The 17309-nt window shown below is 37.5% G+C and overlaps 1 protein-coding gene across 1 annotated transcript in view; it reads right to left on the bottom strand.

The window, feature by feature from the left end:
* TTC28 (tetratricopeptide repeat domain 28) overlaps positions 1-17309 on the bottom strand; it is a 605079-nt gene that overhangs the window by 318681 nt on the left and 269089 nt on the right. The window lies entirely within an intron of this gene.

Below are 17309 nucleotides of genomic sequence, written 5' to 3'. Positions count from 1 at the left end.
ACTTTTTCAGCCCAATATACTTTGAAATTGTCACAAATTGTATTCATGGGATCTAAATGAAGTTTCAAACAACTCCTAAAACTGCCACTCAATAAACTTAATACATAATTTTATAATTTTATATTACATACACTGAGAGAGAGCACTTTTCATGTATGCAAAACATATGTACTTACCTTATCTTATTTCATTTTTATAACTCTGTTGAAGTAATTTAGGATAGGTAATACTATTAAGTGTTTCTATTAAGAAACAATCCATAAACAGAATGAATAGTCAATTGTGGGCTATTCAGACTTCTATTAAAACTCAGACCCTAGTAAGACAATAACCTGTAAATGCACTTTCATTACTAATTCATAAAAACACTTCCTTTCAATGGACTCAGCCACGGTTTTAATCTTTAATGTGTTTGTAGACATTTGTCACTACCCTTTTCATGTCATATTTTAGGTGATTTCTATAATCCAAGAGGCAATATATACCACATTCCAACTAAAAATAACTATAGTTTAGCTTTAATATAGCATTTCTAGAAAATGTAAACTAAAAAAAAGTATATTTATATATACACACATATATATGCCAAATATCTGTAATTATCATTATTATTTATGGAGAGAGACAAAAAATACCTGTAGTTTTTTATTTCAGGTATATATTTTAAGAAACACAAAAATCTATTGTAATCATTTCAATTACAATTACAATACATGTTAGTCAAATCATGCTATACCCCTTCAACTCATACAGTGCTGTCATTTCAGTAAAACTGGAGGAAAAACACACAAAAATCTTGTAAGAGTCTCAATGAATTTTGATAATTTCTTGTACATTTAAAACAAAACTTTATCATTCATTACTTCACCGAAAGAACAACTGTTTTCCCTGTTTGACAATTAAATCACTGAAAAGTATGATTTAGCTATTCTGTCCAGGTAGGCGAAGTTCAGTGTTAAATGCGAGCTAGGGTCTCAAGTTTACACAGCAGTTACACAAGAAGCGTGTGCATGTTTTGTTGTTTTCTTAGGGCACTCAGAAATGAGATGAGAAAAGGTACAACTTGGCCATGCTGCCAAGGAAAGGAATCCTGGCTTTCTTTCTTCAGAAGATTTTGAAAAGAGGTATAGGAGAGCAGGCTCAAAGGTCTCCCTTGGTCCTCCCTTAGGCCCCTCCAGAACCCCCAACTCAACTTTATAAGATTTCCTCAATTAAAAGCTTAAGAGTTGTATCCCTGTCAAGACATAAGCATAATTAGTTCAAACTCTGACAACCCCCTGTTCCAAACTCATAGATTGGGACTCCCCTAACTTTTTCCATACAATATTCATTGCATGTACAAATAGCTGTTGAATAAAAATTAGTTATCTATATTAGTTATCCATAGTTTTGTGAGAGAAATGCCACTATGGAGTTCAACTGATGATGATAAAACATGGACTGTAGGTTACTGTGATAGAATAAAAAGAATTTAGCACAGTGTGCCTGACACACAGTAAATACACAATAAAATTAGCTATTTTGATTAGTTAATGAGAAAAGAATCATAATACATAATTACAGACCAACAGAATATAAGGGGAGTCCAAGAAATATTTCAAATAGTCTATTATTCAATATAATATGATTCGATTCCTATCACTGCTTCATCCACCCCTCCCCTTGCTCCCTAAAAGACTGCAACTGGGAACTCATGGCTTTAAGGCTCCCAGACAAAATCTGATCCACCCGACTAAAACAAATTAGAATTATCAGGTCTTGGGAGACTCAGCAGCCACTCAATGGACCCTCTGTCAGCCTTTTCCAAGGAAAGGTCAAGATATGCTGAGATTCAGGCGCCTGGGTGGCTCAGTTGGTTAAGCGACTGCCTTCGGCTCAGGTCATGATCCTGGAGTCCCGGGATCGAGTCCCACATCGGGCTTCCTGCTCGGCGGGGAGTCTGCTTCTCCCTCTGACCCTCTTCCCTCTCATGCTTTCTATCTCTCATTCTCTCTCTCTCTCTCAAATAAATAAATAAAATCTTTAAAAAAAAAAAAAAAGATATGCTGAGATTCACAGCTGTTTACCATAACTTCAAGAGAACTGATGTGATCTGCTATAGCCTATCTGCTTCTCCCCTACTGGTTCCTGCCACTAATTTTTCTCTTACCATTTCACAGAAAGCTATGTCATCTAGGAAAGGGGCAAATTTTGACCCTTAAGGATTGAGCAGAAGTAGTATGGCAAGGGAAGGGGGCCCATGGAGCAATGTTGAACACTTGGTGCCCAGCCAACCTCAGTAACCCCCTCAACATATACCACATTCTAGCCACAGGTTATGCAGCAGATGGAGAAGGAAGGGCAATGTGGATTCACTACTCAGAGCACCTATACCCTGAGAACAATGGTTTTAACCTGAAGTTTCAGCCAAAAGAAAAATTTAAAGGGAGTTGGTGAATGCGCTGCACTAAAGATGGGATGCCTAGAGTTTCAAGTGTTGCAAAGTCATTTGCCACAAAGAACCCTCGATGATTATAACCCACACATGCTACTAAATAACCTCACAAATAACATAAATACAACTGGTTACAAGAATAAGTTTCCATACTTCCTTCCTTCAACACTCCCCAAAAATCTACAGCACCAGGTACTGTGATGTGTACCACAAATAAAGTCAGGACTCTTAGCCTCAAGCTACTCACAGTCCAGAGGGAAAGAATATAAAAAGCTCTAAATGTCTTGACTGCTACCTGAAGTAGCTGCTTACTAATAGTAAGGGCTTGTAATATTTCAGCAGTAATAAAAATGTAACTAACGACCAAAGTATTTATGCCTATTGTTGAAATTGTTAATATTTGCTTTTTATTATGTGGCCATTCTTTTCATCTCATAGTGTTTGCAGTGGACTGGATGTATCCCTCCAAAATTAGTATGTTGAAACCTAATCCCCACCGTGATGATATCTGGAGGTCGAGTTTTAGGGACATGATTAGGTCACGAGAGTGAAGCCCCCATGAATGAGATGAGTGCTCTTATAAAAGAGACCCAAGAGCTCCCTCTCCCCTTCTGCCATGTGAGGACACAGGAAGGCATAGACACACTCTGTCTATTCACTAGCAAGTGGGTCCTTACCAGACACTAAATCTGCCATCACCTTGATCTTGGACTTCCCAATAAGAAATAAATGTTTGTTGTTTAAGCCACTCGGTCTTTGGTACTTTGTTATAGCAGTCCAGATGGACTAAAACAGGGGTAAAGTACAAACACTCAAAGACTAAACACGGGAAACAGTAAGCTCTTCACCCTTCAAGCACCCCTGGAAGCTGTGAAGGACCTGGAAGCCTTTAATTTCAACATTCCATTTCTGCTTTCCAATTCTAAAACATTACTGAACTCGGCCATAACATAACATCCTACTCTCTCACAGCTCAAATGAGTGATGAGGTAAATCATTATGCTTATGGGCACATGTATATATTTAGGACATAAAATATAGAATAAATACATGTAATATTTAATGCTACATAAAATTAAACATGTTTGCTTACATGTACAATCTATTACTTAGTTCAAGCATTCACAAGTATTCTGCTTTCAATTAATCTGTACTTTTTCATGTTATACATTAATATTCCTAATCTTTCACTGTTTGAACATTTTTACATTTTCTAAAGAAAGACATCTATAAGATTGTGATATACCTGCTAGCCAATCATACCACCTGCTACCACATCATTGCCATCTTTTTCAACAATGTTTATAAATTGCATAACTATTTTACTCTATTTCCCTTATTTTATTTAAAAATGAATAGAAATGGGGAAAATAGAAACGCCAATTCTCATTTTTAAAAAGCAGCAGTATTAACCTATAATTTAACACAACTGAGTCAAAACAAAAATGATTACAGGGAGCCAAAGGCAGAAAAACTTTAATATCACTGTATGTACACAGAACAACTAACTATGCTCAGTTGTGATGGAAAAGAATAAAATTAGAGAATATGAAAAAATGATTCTTAAAAAGGAAAGGCATTATTTGAGATTTTATTTTTTAGTTATCTAGGAATTAACACTTCCTACTCAATGAACATGTCAATCTCTGATTTAATATTTTCCTTCTTGATATTTTATATATTTGGACTTTCAGGAATGCTTTGTATGAGAAAGTAAAAGACTATTACTTAAAACAGATATGAGGCATATGAGCACAATGTAAATATATACAAATTACCTACTATCACATTTATTATATATTATAAATTATACATGTCACATAAAAATGTGATACATAAAAATGAAGGCACAGAACCCATGTCCTCAATAAGTTGTTTTTTTTTTTTTTTTTTAAGATTTTATTTGTACCCAAGAGAGAGGGAGCATAAGGAGGGGGGGGAGCAGAGTGGGAAGGAAAGGGACAAGCAGACTGTGCTGAGCCCAGAACCCAACATGGGGCTCCATCCCAGGACCCTGAGATCATGACCCAAGCTGAAACCAAGAGTCTGCCGCTTAACCAACTGAGCCACCCAGGCACCCCCTCAATAAGTTTTCACCATCTTATATCAAATAGGTACCTGTATGGACACATACATGCTAATTATTTTTTCTTTTTTTACATGCAAATTATTTGTTATATATTTTGTTACATATGTTTCACTTAGAAAAAGGGAGAGATTTTTTATTATTATTATGTTATGTTAATCGAACTCTGGAAAGAGCCGAGAAAATTTTTTTTCAAGATTTTGTTTATTTATTTGACAGAGAGAGACACAGCGAGAGACAGAATACAAGCAGGGGGAGTGGGAGAGGGAGAGGGGGAGGGAGAAGTAGACGCCCCGCTGAGCAGGGAGCCCGATGCGGGGCTCGATCCCGGGACCCTGGGATCATGACCCCAGCCGAAGGCAGATGCTTAATGAATAACCCACCCAAGTGTCCCCAAAAAGGGAGAAATTAACAGAACTTTCTGCAATGTTAGAACTGCTCTCTGTACTCTCTAATAATGGCAGCTTCTGGCCAGTCACACTTGGCCACTGAGCACTTGACTAAGAAACTAAATTTTAAATTTTATTTCATTTTAATTACTTCAAATTTAAATAGCCAGGAGTGGCTAGTGGCTACTAGATTGGACAATGCAGTTCTAAAATTTGGTCTTCCTCTAACAACAGACCACCAAAGACAAATCTAAACTGGAAACTGAAAGGGTATATATTAAGAGAAATAACTACCAAATACTACCAAAGCTCTGAACTAAAGCTATGTGCCTTACTCCCAAGGCAGCTGCGGTGAAAGAGAAAGGACTCATAAGGCTGACATTGGAATCCTGTCCTGATTACTTTCTAGCTGTGTCACTTTGACCAAGACACTTAACTTCACCAAACTTCGTGTTCCATTTCCACTTATAGAGAGGAGAATAATGATGACCTCAAAGGGTTGTAACAATGCTTGCTGACATTGAGTAGCCACTTTTTAAAAAGTTGAACAGAACTGAATGTTTCACTAACTGTTACTCTTATTTGGTATTTGCTGTTAATCATGTGGCTCATCTGCTTCACCACCTTGTAGATCAGAAATCACCTTTGGTGAAGTGGGCCAGGGACTGACAAAAATTAGACACAAAACAAAAATTAATGATCATAATGATTACCTTAAGTGACTAGGGAAATAGTTCATTTATGTTTGGCACCTTCTGTTTAAGAAGTCTGTTAAGTAGGGGCGCCTGGGTGGCTTAGCTGGTTGAATGGCTGCCTCTTGATTTCCGCTCAGGTCACGATCTCAGGGTCGTGAGATCGAGCCCCGTGTTGGAGTACAGAGTCCACTTAAGATTCTCTCTCTCTCCCTCTCCCTCTGCTCCCTCTTTCCTCTCTTAAAAATTTTTTTTTTACATCGGGCTCCCTGCTCAGCAGGGAGTCTGCTTCTCCCTCTGACCCTCTTCCCTCTCATGCTCTCATTCTCTCTCTCAAATAAATAAAATCTTTAAAAAAAAATAAAAAATTTTTTTAAATAAAAAAAGTGTTGGGGCGCCTGGGTGGCTCAGCTGTTAAGTGTCTGCCTTCGGCTCAGGTCATGATCCCGGGGTCCTGGGATCGAGCCCTGCATCGGGCTCCCTGCTCTGCGGGAAGCCTGCTTCTCCCTCTCCCACTCCCCCTGCTTGTGTTCCATCTCTCGCTGTGTCTCTCTGTCAAATAAATAAATAAAATCTTTAAAAATATAAATATTATGTATTTATTAAAAAAATTTTAATAAATAAAATGTTTACACTTTGGCAGTAGACTGGGTAAGCTTCAATTATCTAGTAAATTCATTATCTGAGAAAAGCATCATATGCAGTTTAAATAAGGTCCACTGGCCCAGGTGAAAAAGAAGAAGGAGGTGGCAGAAAATAGATGACCAAAAATACAGTAAAAAAAAAAAAAATAGATGACCAAAAATCTGTGTGTAGAAACATGAAAACAGGGGGCGCCTGGGTGGCTCAGTCATTAAGCTACCCTGCTCAGCGGGAAGCCTGCTCTCCCTTCTCCCACTCCCCCTGCTTGTATTCCTCTCTCACTGTGTCTCCCTCTGTCAAATAAATAAAATCTTAAAAAAAAAAACAAAACACGAAACAGTCTTTCCTCTCAGAGACTTTATACTGACACAGATTACGAGAATTACAAGGTTTACAAGGTTGTAAGGCCCAAGCCTGACACCTATTTTATTTACTTGTTTGTTTATTTATATTGATATATTTTTTAAGATTTTATTTATTTATTTGACAGAGAGAGAGCACAAGCAGGGGGAGCGGCAGGCAGAGGGAGAAGCAGGCTCCCCGCTGAGTAAGGAGCCCGATGAGGGATTTGATCCCAGGACCCTGAGATCATAACCGGAGCCGAAGGCAGATGCTTAACAACTGAACCACCCAGGCATCCCAATGACACCTATTTTAGAATTAACAAGAGCCCCATCTTACCATAGCAGTCCTGTCACTATAAATCATCACTAAGTTCTACTGCATATATGTAGGTGTTTTATTTTCCAAAAACTTTTCTGGCTATCATTTGTTGAACTGCTAACTCTGTGCCTCACAGAGTGCTGGGTGCTTTCCATAGTTTATCACTAACCCTTCACAATGTCTTGGGAGACATTCTTATAATGCCTATTACGCGGAAGAGGTGGTTATGAAACTTGCCCCAAATCATACAGCTACAAAGTGAGACAAACCCACTGCCAAACTCCTTCTCTTTCTACTAGCCACACTACCTCTTTGATAAAAGAATTAATGGCGTGCAATTAACCTCTAAATCAATGTTTTTGTCTGCGAACTCTTGTACTTGCAAAATTCAACCTATGGAGGCAGAAATGAAGGAAAATCAGAAATGACACAGAAAATTTATGAACATGAATATTTAATCTCTATTCCATTAGCAACCGTTGATTGTAGGACAATTTTTAATGAATTGAATGGAGGAAAAATTCATTTCATTAACCTTTCATAAAATGTATTATTATTGAACCAAACAGGCCACTGTACTTGCAACTCAGTTCGTTGTTAATTAGATTACAGGCATGAGGCTTTAAATCAAAAAGAAACAAAAGGAGCCATCAGCAAGCTTCTCAGCCATTGCTTGTTTGCTGGCTAAAATGGGTTTTTACCCGCAATACAATTTGCTGTGCTTTTATTTTCTGACATTTTCAAGTGAATTTTCTCTTGCTTCTGTATGCTGACACTTTATATTAAAAGTAAAAATAAAAATAAATAAAACCTTGAGAATCAGCAAAGAGCACATTCTTCATGTAGCAATATGTTTTACCTGCTCAGCTGGGAGAAATCATTCCTATCTCTCCAGAAAACTACACTTGTATTTTTTTACTAGTCCTCCTTATTGTATGCTGAAAGCACATGCAAGAGATTGGAAGCTATTTTAGAAAACACCATTATTGAGTTTGCAACCCGGAGTCAGAGGCCCAAATGGCCCAAACATAATGTTCTAACCAAATCTGCAGCTGTGAATTGTTTTTCTCCCTAACATAGGCTTTTGGTCCATTTAATCTGCTCTCAGTTCTGATTGTTTCATATCGTATCAGTTATTCCTTTTCCCAAAATTAATTTTTAGCTAATTGTATCAAAAGGTAAAAAAATGTATGGGAAAATCATATTTTAAAAAGAAATTAGAAATCTGATAAGAAGTTAAAGAAAAGATGAAATGACAACCAGGAGTTAAGTAAGTAGGTGTCATTTTCTAGTGCTGGAGGGATTCTCAATGTTAATGTTTATGTCAGATTATATAATGTGTGTACCATCATCTGGAGTTTCTCTTCTAAGCTTTAAAAATAAACAGTGAAAGAAGTCCCCTAGAGCAATGGTTCTGAACTTTCCATACCTTGTGCCTTCGCTCTATGGGTGTGGCATAGGAAGAGTATAAAATCATGCCAACAAGAAAACCAGAGAACTTCCAGAACATTCTCCAAGAAATTATCTGGCTTTAGCATGAGTTCTATGCCCCTGCCCTACCAATCCTCCCCCAGTCCTGTAACACAGAGTTTGTGTGCCTGCACACACATAGCCTGGTCCTTCCTGCGGAATGTGGTAAGACCAGAAGCAAAATGGAAAAAAAATAATGGTGGGCAGAGAGAATGGTGGTTGTGGAAAAACAGTGAAGCCAACAGTATGGGAATGAAAAGAGACTGAATTCTCATTAACCATTGAAAAAAACAATTGGAATCTCACCTACCATAATGTAGTCATAGCTAAACCATACTCCATTAATGGGAATCCATTCTTTCCAGAAAGCAGTCTATCAGAAATTATTACAGGACGACTAGGTGGTTCAGTCAGTTAAGCATCTGCCTTCAGCTCAGGTCATGATCTCAGGGTCCTGGGATTGAGCCCAGGTCAGGCTCCCTGCTCAGTGGGGAGTCTGCTTCTCCCTTTCCCTCTCCCTCTGCCCCTCCCCTCCCACTCATGCACTTTCTCTCTCAAATAGATAAAATCTTAAAAAAAAGAAAAGAAATTATTGTCATAAGTGCTATATATTGGGATGGGGAGTTATACATAAGGTTTCCTTGAGCAGATGAAATTCCACTATTAGTAACTCACTTCATGACCTTGCTGATCTATCAACTCTTTGTTTTTCTCAAAATTATAACTTAAATGGGAGTCCATAGCATTGCACCATGGAGAAGGGAAAAGCTATACAATGACAAAACACATCTCCTGAAAAAACAAATTTATTTGAAGTTTCTGGGAGAGAATTTTTTTAAATTAATGAACTTTATTTTTAGAGCAGTTTTAGATTCACTGTAAAACTGAATGAAAAGTATGAAGAATTCCCATTATAACCATTGTTCTGACATACTCAGGACCTTCCCCACCCACTATCAACAACCTACACCATGGTGGTACTTTTTTACAGTCAATGGGGAATTATTTTTATATGAGAAATTACAGAAGAAAATGAAGAGCCCACATAATTTTTTTAAAGAAAACATAAGGAAATGCCCATCTCTACTCTGCCTATAGCCCCAATCCCTGGAAGAGTCCCTGTATTCTGACTTCAGGTGTTTGGCAAAGCAAAATTTGAGAAGCACTGCCTAAACCACTGACAACTAACCTTTGTCAATGGCTTCACTGGCTAGCTAGCAGAAGGAGTCTCTGGGAAGAGAGGAGGGACATGAAGAGCATGACATGAGCAAGTGGTGAGAGGAAGGTTGCCAGGTAAGAATATGTGTCCCCAAAACACTTGCACAAATATTTCACTCATGTTTTTCTACATGATAAACTTCGCTGCCTGTATCTTTCCCCTTCCTATGTTATGTAATCTTTCCACATTGGAACACGTGTGTTAGAGTGCCTGCCACATACCACAACGAAAAACAAGAAAAAGGAAAATGTCTACCTCTCAATACTTACCAGCACAAAAATGCAACAATACACTTTGTATCTTTTTAAAGGAGAAGGGGTTCCATTCCTAGGCAAGGTGGAATATCTAGTATTTCCCACTGAATACAACTATGACCTAGAAAGACTTTATGGAACAACTCTCTGAGGAGTCTGAAGAGTAAATGGTAGCAGATGAATTGAGGAAGGAGATCAGAATTCAAAGTAGTACCAAACCAGCAATGGGTTTCCTGTTTTATTTATCCTTTCCATCTGGTATTACCTGGCTCAGATTCAAAAGCAGCTCAAAATAAGGAAGTACTCACTGGATTCAAACAGAAAACACTCCAAGAAAAGTCTCCTCCTTCTGGTCAAAGAAGCAAAAGAAGGACTCCTGAGGGTAAGAGTGGAGAAAATCCTGTATTTTAAGTCCTCTTTCCATTCCTTCCCAGTCTAACACCCCAGGCAAGTAATAGGAATAGCAGAAGCGGTGGTTGCTGGCCTGGCATCCCAAATTCTGAGGGACGCTTTCCTCTCGTCCCAAGAATACAGGGTGAGTCCCAATGCTTTTTTCTTTTTCTCTTCCCTCTCACTATTTGATTCCTCATATAGAGGTAATTATGGGATATGCATGGCAAAGCAGGGAAACTAAAGTCCCACTTTCGGCTAGAGAATGGGAAGGGAGGGGGGCAGCCAGAGACGTGGAAAGTGTCAGGGAGATCAAATATAGAAGGGAACTTTTGAGAATAATCCCATAAACAAGTGTTCTAGATCTGACCCTAAATAGCAAACCAAAGGATTTGAGAATTAAACTACTACCCAGTTCTCAGACTGGCCAATGGGTGATACACACAAAGAACTACAAAGGTTCTGAAAACCTAACTGGCATTGGAAGCAAAGTCCATAAAACGTGGATCAGGGCTTATACCCTGAACCTAACGAGGTAAACTGTTTATTAAAACCAACCAACCAACCAAACAAACAAACAAAAAAACTACATGAGCTAATCTAGCTCTCTCCTTAGGAAAGAAAATGGCTTTTATTTTATAGTGGGAAAAACTAGGTAAAGAGGTTGAAGTTCACGGTGCCTTCCCCTTAGCACACATTACAGCTGGAAGCAGGCAGTTCTGTTTTGCATATCCTATTTACAGAGACTTTAATACTGAAAGGGTTTATGCCAGGGATTTAGGTTTCCCGTTTTCTTTCTTTGTTTTTGTTTTTGTAGGTAGTTATTTATGTGACTGTCCTCCTAACTAAGTGGACCAATCTGGGCATAAACCATTTTCTCATTTTCTCTGCTTATAGAAAGGAATGGTTTATTTCAGCACTACAGATAACATCTTGAGGTCTCAGGAGGATGACAAATTGAAACAGTCTCTTTCTTGCCTAACATTTCTTACCCAAGAGTCAAGTGATGATGTTAAGGAACAAACCTCTCTTCTCCTGACAATTTGCACTTATTTTCTTAATAGCCCTGCTAAGATTCAATGAATTTCAGTTTGCTTACAGCCTACTTAGTGCCTGCCAACAGGCACAGGAAGCTTTCATTTATCAGCATAATAGTCCTTTTGGTGATGCATTCCTATTGAAATTATGGCAGCAATTCCAAAAAAGAAACAGCAGAGATGGGACAAACGAATTCCCTTTGAAAAAGAGCCATCAGAATAGCATAGCAGTTCCTACGTGACTAGAAACTTTAAAAATTATTTTGATGGAGAAATGTTTGGAAATTTTACTCGGGTATAATATCAATGTAATATACATATCAAATATAATCAATATAATATCACATACCTATTTACTGGGAGTATCTATACTTTGCAAAACCATTTGAAAACAAGCACAACCACCAAAAGCAACTGCACAACTCTCTTAATAAACCTAGGCTTTGGTAACCGTGCATAAATAGTAACACTGACAGAAAAGTGGTGCCTCGATTGGCTAAACAGTTCCAGATTCGTGCTCTTCTTTGACCTGGTAAGGTCTCTTGCACCACATAATTCTGGTGTGCTACTTGACAGGTACCTTTTGCTGCAACAATGGTGTAATGATGCATCTCTCCTGAAGATCGCGAATTGCTAACATTGTTCCCTCTATCATTTAAGCTCTCTATAAAACTTTTAGACTGAAACATTTTCTATTATTATTTGTTGATGAGTCAAAGTGCAGAATCAAAATGATTTCATATTTTTAATTAATCTTTGGCATTTCTTTTTTTCTGTAACTGTAATAGCCTTTTATCAAAAATGTGTTCTCTACCTACTGTGTATAAATGAATTCAGTGCTACAGGGGTATATAAGAAGAGATCATTGGGGCGCCTGGGTGGCTCAGTTGGTTGGGCAACTGCCTTCGGCTCAGGTCATGATCCCGGAGTCCTGGGATCGAGCCCTGCATCGGGCTCCCTACTCGGCAGGGAGTCTGCTTCTCCCTCTGACCCTCTTCCCTCTCATGTGCTCTCTCTCTCTCATTCTCTCTCTCTCAAATAAATAAAATCTTTTAAAAAAAAAAAGAAGAGATCATTAATCTCAGTTTTCAGAAAGCATATAGTCAACGTGGGTTGATATATAAAAACTGCATGATGAATAATTAAAGAATCGTTTCAGGGCGCCTGGGTGGCTCAGTCGGTTGAGTGTCCGATTCTTGATATCGGCTCTGGTCCTGAGATCAAGCCCCATATTGGGCTCTGCTCCCAACGGGGCGTCTGCTTGAGATTCTCTCTCTCCCTCCGCCCCTCCCCCGACTTGCATGCACACACATGTGCACCTGCACGCTCTCTATAATAAAACCTTAAAAAAAAGAATTATTTCAAAGCAACATATAAACAAGTGTATGTAAAAATTGAATATGGGTCTTCCCCAACGTACAAAGGAACTGTTTTCTAAAACTTCACTTCCAAGTCAGTTGCTCAGAATGTTTTAAGCATTTTTACCATATACAAATTATGCTGTAAAATACGGTTATATTACCCATCCAGTTCATACAAAATATCAGTGGATCACAGGACCAGCAATATTACAGAAAGGATCAGAAATGGAACTGATATTTGTCAGTATGTGGCAAGCACTTTCACATAAGTAATGTTATTTAGTCTTAATAATCCTGTAAGGTGGATTATTATGCCTTTCTTTAAAGAGTCCTGAAGCTGATAAAGGTCACTTGCCCAAGGTAATAAATAGGTTATAAGCGACAGAACATAGATTCAAACCCAGAAGTGTCTAACTCTGAAGCCAGGTCTCCACTCCTACAGCATGTAGCTACTCTCTAAAACAGCACTGGTAAGGGAGCACTTTTTCCATGCCCAAATGGGAATGTCAGGAATATATCCCACAGACTGAAAGCTCTTGAAGTGCAGAGACAATGCCTTTTCATCTTTGTATCTCCACAGAGTAGGTACCCAATGACTACTGAATGAACAAACAAATTAACAAATGAACAAATTAATGGAAAATGAGTTCTTCAAAAGCAGGGGTTATTTTTCATTCATATCTATATACATACAACCTACCATTGAGATACAGTCTATCCATCAATAAATATCTATTAACTAAAGAATTCCATTCCACTAGCACACCTTCTCTAATGCTGCTTTTCCTAAATTTGCAATCCTGACCGTTTCCAAATTCATGCCTTGAGCTTAATGTCTTTCAAAATCTCAGTTCTCTCCTTCCTTTGCTTAGATGCTGAAATCCAGAAAGACTAAATCCATATTTACATCTTTGATGTGGCTCAGCATGCTGCCCAGCCAGGACAGATAGGAATTTAACCTAGCAAGATTTACCCATAAAGCTCCTAGATCTCTGAGTTTGAAAAAGATGCACTGCCCCTTGGGGAAAAATTATCCAAACTACTATCAATGAAGTGGATTTATCCTGTCCAGAGGAAATGCAAATGTACTTGGTTGCATCAACTTTTTGAAACTACACTTCTAAAGCAAATTAAGAAACCCATTTCAAGTTGTTTGAAAGGAATGTTGGCTGACACTTGCAAATTAGCCTTCTACAGAGAAGTAGCTCTAATTCTGCAGCTTATCATTTCAAATGATCTTAGAGATGAATATTCAGATCCCATATCAATTTTTAATGTAATGGATAGAATCCCAAAAGCTTAAAAACTAGGTTCTACTTCATAATCTGTCATTCTCTCTACCTTCTTTCAGGATACATTAATTTTTTAATAAGTTCTTTTAAGTAGCTCCTAAGATACATTTTTAACCACTACAAGTTCAAAAACGATATGCAAAGCCGCTAATTTAGCTGATATCTTATGTAAAGAATCCTTATTAATTATAAAATGGTGAACATAATTAAATAAAAATATAGAAGTGATGGGAACACAGGTTCTGAAACTCTCACACTAAAAGTCCTTGAAAAAAAGACAAATCATTTTCTTAAGCTCCCAGATGAACACATTTAATATCCTATACCAACCATGTTGATTATTTTCAAAATTACCCCAAGTACTATTAATGGCAAATGTTAAACTACCAAATATCCTGTAATATTGATAAGTACTCTCTAAAGACATGGCTCAGCAATTTCAGGGTATACTTTGTGAAACAAGAGAACCAGCAGTACTTTAAGAAAGAACAACAAAATCTTCATTCCCTTCAGCACAACTGGCTCGGAGCAATGAAAGAGAAATACTTATTTTTAAAACATACTTTGTATCTACATTTAAATGCCTAATTAATCTTAATAATTAAATGCAACCACTAACCACTTTCTTCACAAGATCTCTTTTTTATTTCCATAAACTCTGGAATTTAATGGAAATCACTGTGTCATTATGGCCAGAGAAATAAATGCCTATTGGTCAATAAGCTCTGAACCTTAACAGGCAGTTAACTAATTCATTTGGAAATAAGACCAATAGTTCTAATGGCCTCTAATTTCACTGCAAGAGTCCAGCCTTATGAACTATAGATGCTTTTCATGAGCTCTTCCTATAGCAGAGGACAGCAATTTAAATGTAAAAAACATGCATTTGAAATTCAAGAGCTTACACTGATTTCATTTGCCAGGGAGACCACAGATCAGAAGAGGTCCTTCCTGAAGAAATATTTCAGTGCAATAAGCACAGCCAATGCAAACAAAAATAAAACGATTTTAAATTACAAGAGCTCAATTTAGGCTATTTGAAAATCATTCAAATTTTCTTATGGTTATTTCAAACAATCTGAATAGTTTGCTTTAAAACTGGACAAAAGTAACAACTGTAAAAACACCTTGTAATAAAAACAAAAAGGGAGGCTTAGAAAGTTGATCTCTTCCTGCTGTCTCACTCATCCTCCCCTGAGAGTAAAGGCCTCTAGATTTCAACATAAATAGATATAACTTAGTATACAGATAACAGTATACTTGAAATCAAAATAGTCTGGAGACACCAGTATCCACACAAAACCCAATCCTTTCAAGTTTTGTCTCACATTGCAACAGCAGAGAAAGCACTTCAAGAGATGAGGTAAGAATGTCCCTTTGCCCTATGATGCTAGGGGGTGAATTCTACATGAAAATGAACGACGTTATGTTCACTGTTCTGCCAACATTCAATTCTGACCTGACTACTGGGTGCCTCTATCCACCCTTCTATAGTAGCTACACCTAGTTCTAGGAAAATCTCTTAAATTACATATTTGGGCTCCTTTATTCAAAATGACATTTAATTCAAAAAGTATTTACATGCCAAAGTTAAAAATCCTTATACTTATTCATCACTTACTTTGTTTAATTATGGTGAAAGAAGTTAAAGTTCTCTGGCAATAATTTTGTACCAGATTTTTTGACAAACCAAAGGATAATAAATTGCTATATTTTCTAGCCTCTAGTTCAATCATAATCACATTTCCTGCAAAACATTTAGACTAGATTAATCTTCCTGAGAGCACAATAATTCAGACCGTAACAATATATGGTAGTAAACTAGAACACTGTTCAAGGAGTAGAGAAACCTTGGGCTGGTTTTACCTTGTTACCGACCAGCTATGTTAATTTCAATTACTTGCCTTCTCTGGGCCTCAATTCCATCATTTCTAAAGTGAGGGGTTGGGTTAAGTGATGGCTTAAGGTTCTTTAAAAGTGTAACATTCTGAAATCCTATTCTATGAAATGAGATCTTCTTTATTTATACAGTGGCTAACTGCTGAGGCATTCCAAATTTCTTCTTAATAGTTCCATATTCGGGATGCCTGGATGACTCAGTTGGGTAAGTGGCTGACTCTTGATTTTGGCTCAGGTCATGATCTGGGCTCAGGTAGTGATCTCAGGGTCCCGAGATGAACTCCAGGTAGGGTTCCGTGCTCAAGAGGGAATCTGCTTCTCTCCTTCTCTTTCTTTCTTTCTTTCTCCGACCCCCCCTCCCCCCCAAATAAAAAATCTTAAAAAAAAAATACTTCCACATTCACTATCATTTAGAGCCTTGTGATTATAACACCTGGTTTCATTTCAGTGTCTCCTTTTCAAACACCTTCTTCCTAAAGAGAAAACCCAATGTAGGAGTTTTGTATAAGAAATCTGCCACAACCATCCCCCACAAAGCAAGGCAAGCTTTTCCTTTTAACAAAACATTCGCAATTGGCAAAGAAGGGTGTGAGCCAGTCTATTTCTTTCCATGTGTTAATGAACCACCTATTGCCAAATGGAACTCTCTTCTTAATTCCAGACCAGCAAACACCATTTTCTGATGAAGTAAAATGACAAAGTACTAATTAGAAGGAACCTAATCTGAAGTCACAATTCTCATTAATTGGAAGTTACTACAGTAATTATTAACAAGTCACATTATCATTAGACCAAAGGAAACATCAAAATTGATTTATGCATTCAGGAGTCTCTAATAAATATAGGGTCTGCATCCAAGGTCCTCTCTAAAACGACCAGAGTAAAGAAAATAATAATTTACAGGTTAATGAATACCTTGAAAATACCACATTTTTCATCGCTCCGATGACTTTTTCCAGTATTAAACATACCCTGAAATGTTGAATTAAACTAGATGAACAGAAAGGGAAAATACTTCAATGTCTCCAAAGAGTACAACATGCAGCATCTTCAAGAAGGTTACAAGAATCCCTAGGAGAACTAATGCCGTGATGATCCTAAGACACATCTATCTCCAAGGTCAAAAGAGTATTGCCTTAGTTCAACTGGCTAATTAAGATGAACTGAGATAAATGAAAACAAAAATTGTGGGCATTTGGAGACCAATACATCAAAACAACAGAGCAAGGGAAAAAACTGCTCAATTAATTGCAAAGTCATAATAACATGGGTGAATTTCATGTTTCTTTTGAAATTTGTCAGACTTCCTGATTCTTATGGGTTTTTTCCCCCCAATATTTAAACTAGCTCACCCTGTATCACAAAAACATTTTCATGTTAGCAACTTTTGGTATGTATTTGTACTCTGGACATAACTTAAAAACTTGTTTTTGTGTTAAACTTCCTAATTGCTACATATGGTCTAGGTTAGAAAAATGTGT

Source organism: Eumetopias jubatus, unplaced genomic scaffold, assembly GCF_037043125.1.
Source record: "Eumetopias jubatus isolate StellerSeaLion01/CBP00866 unplaced genomic scaffold, mEumJub1_p1.0 scaffold_16, whole genome shotgun sequence".
NCBI classification, from domain to species: Eukaryota; Metazoa; Chordata; class Mammalia; order Carnivora; family Otariidae; genus Eumetopias; species Eumetopias jubatus.
This window is presented reverse-complemented; position numbering and strand designations above follow the sequence as displayed.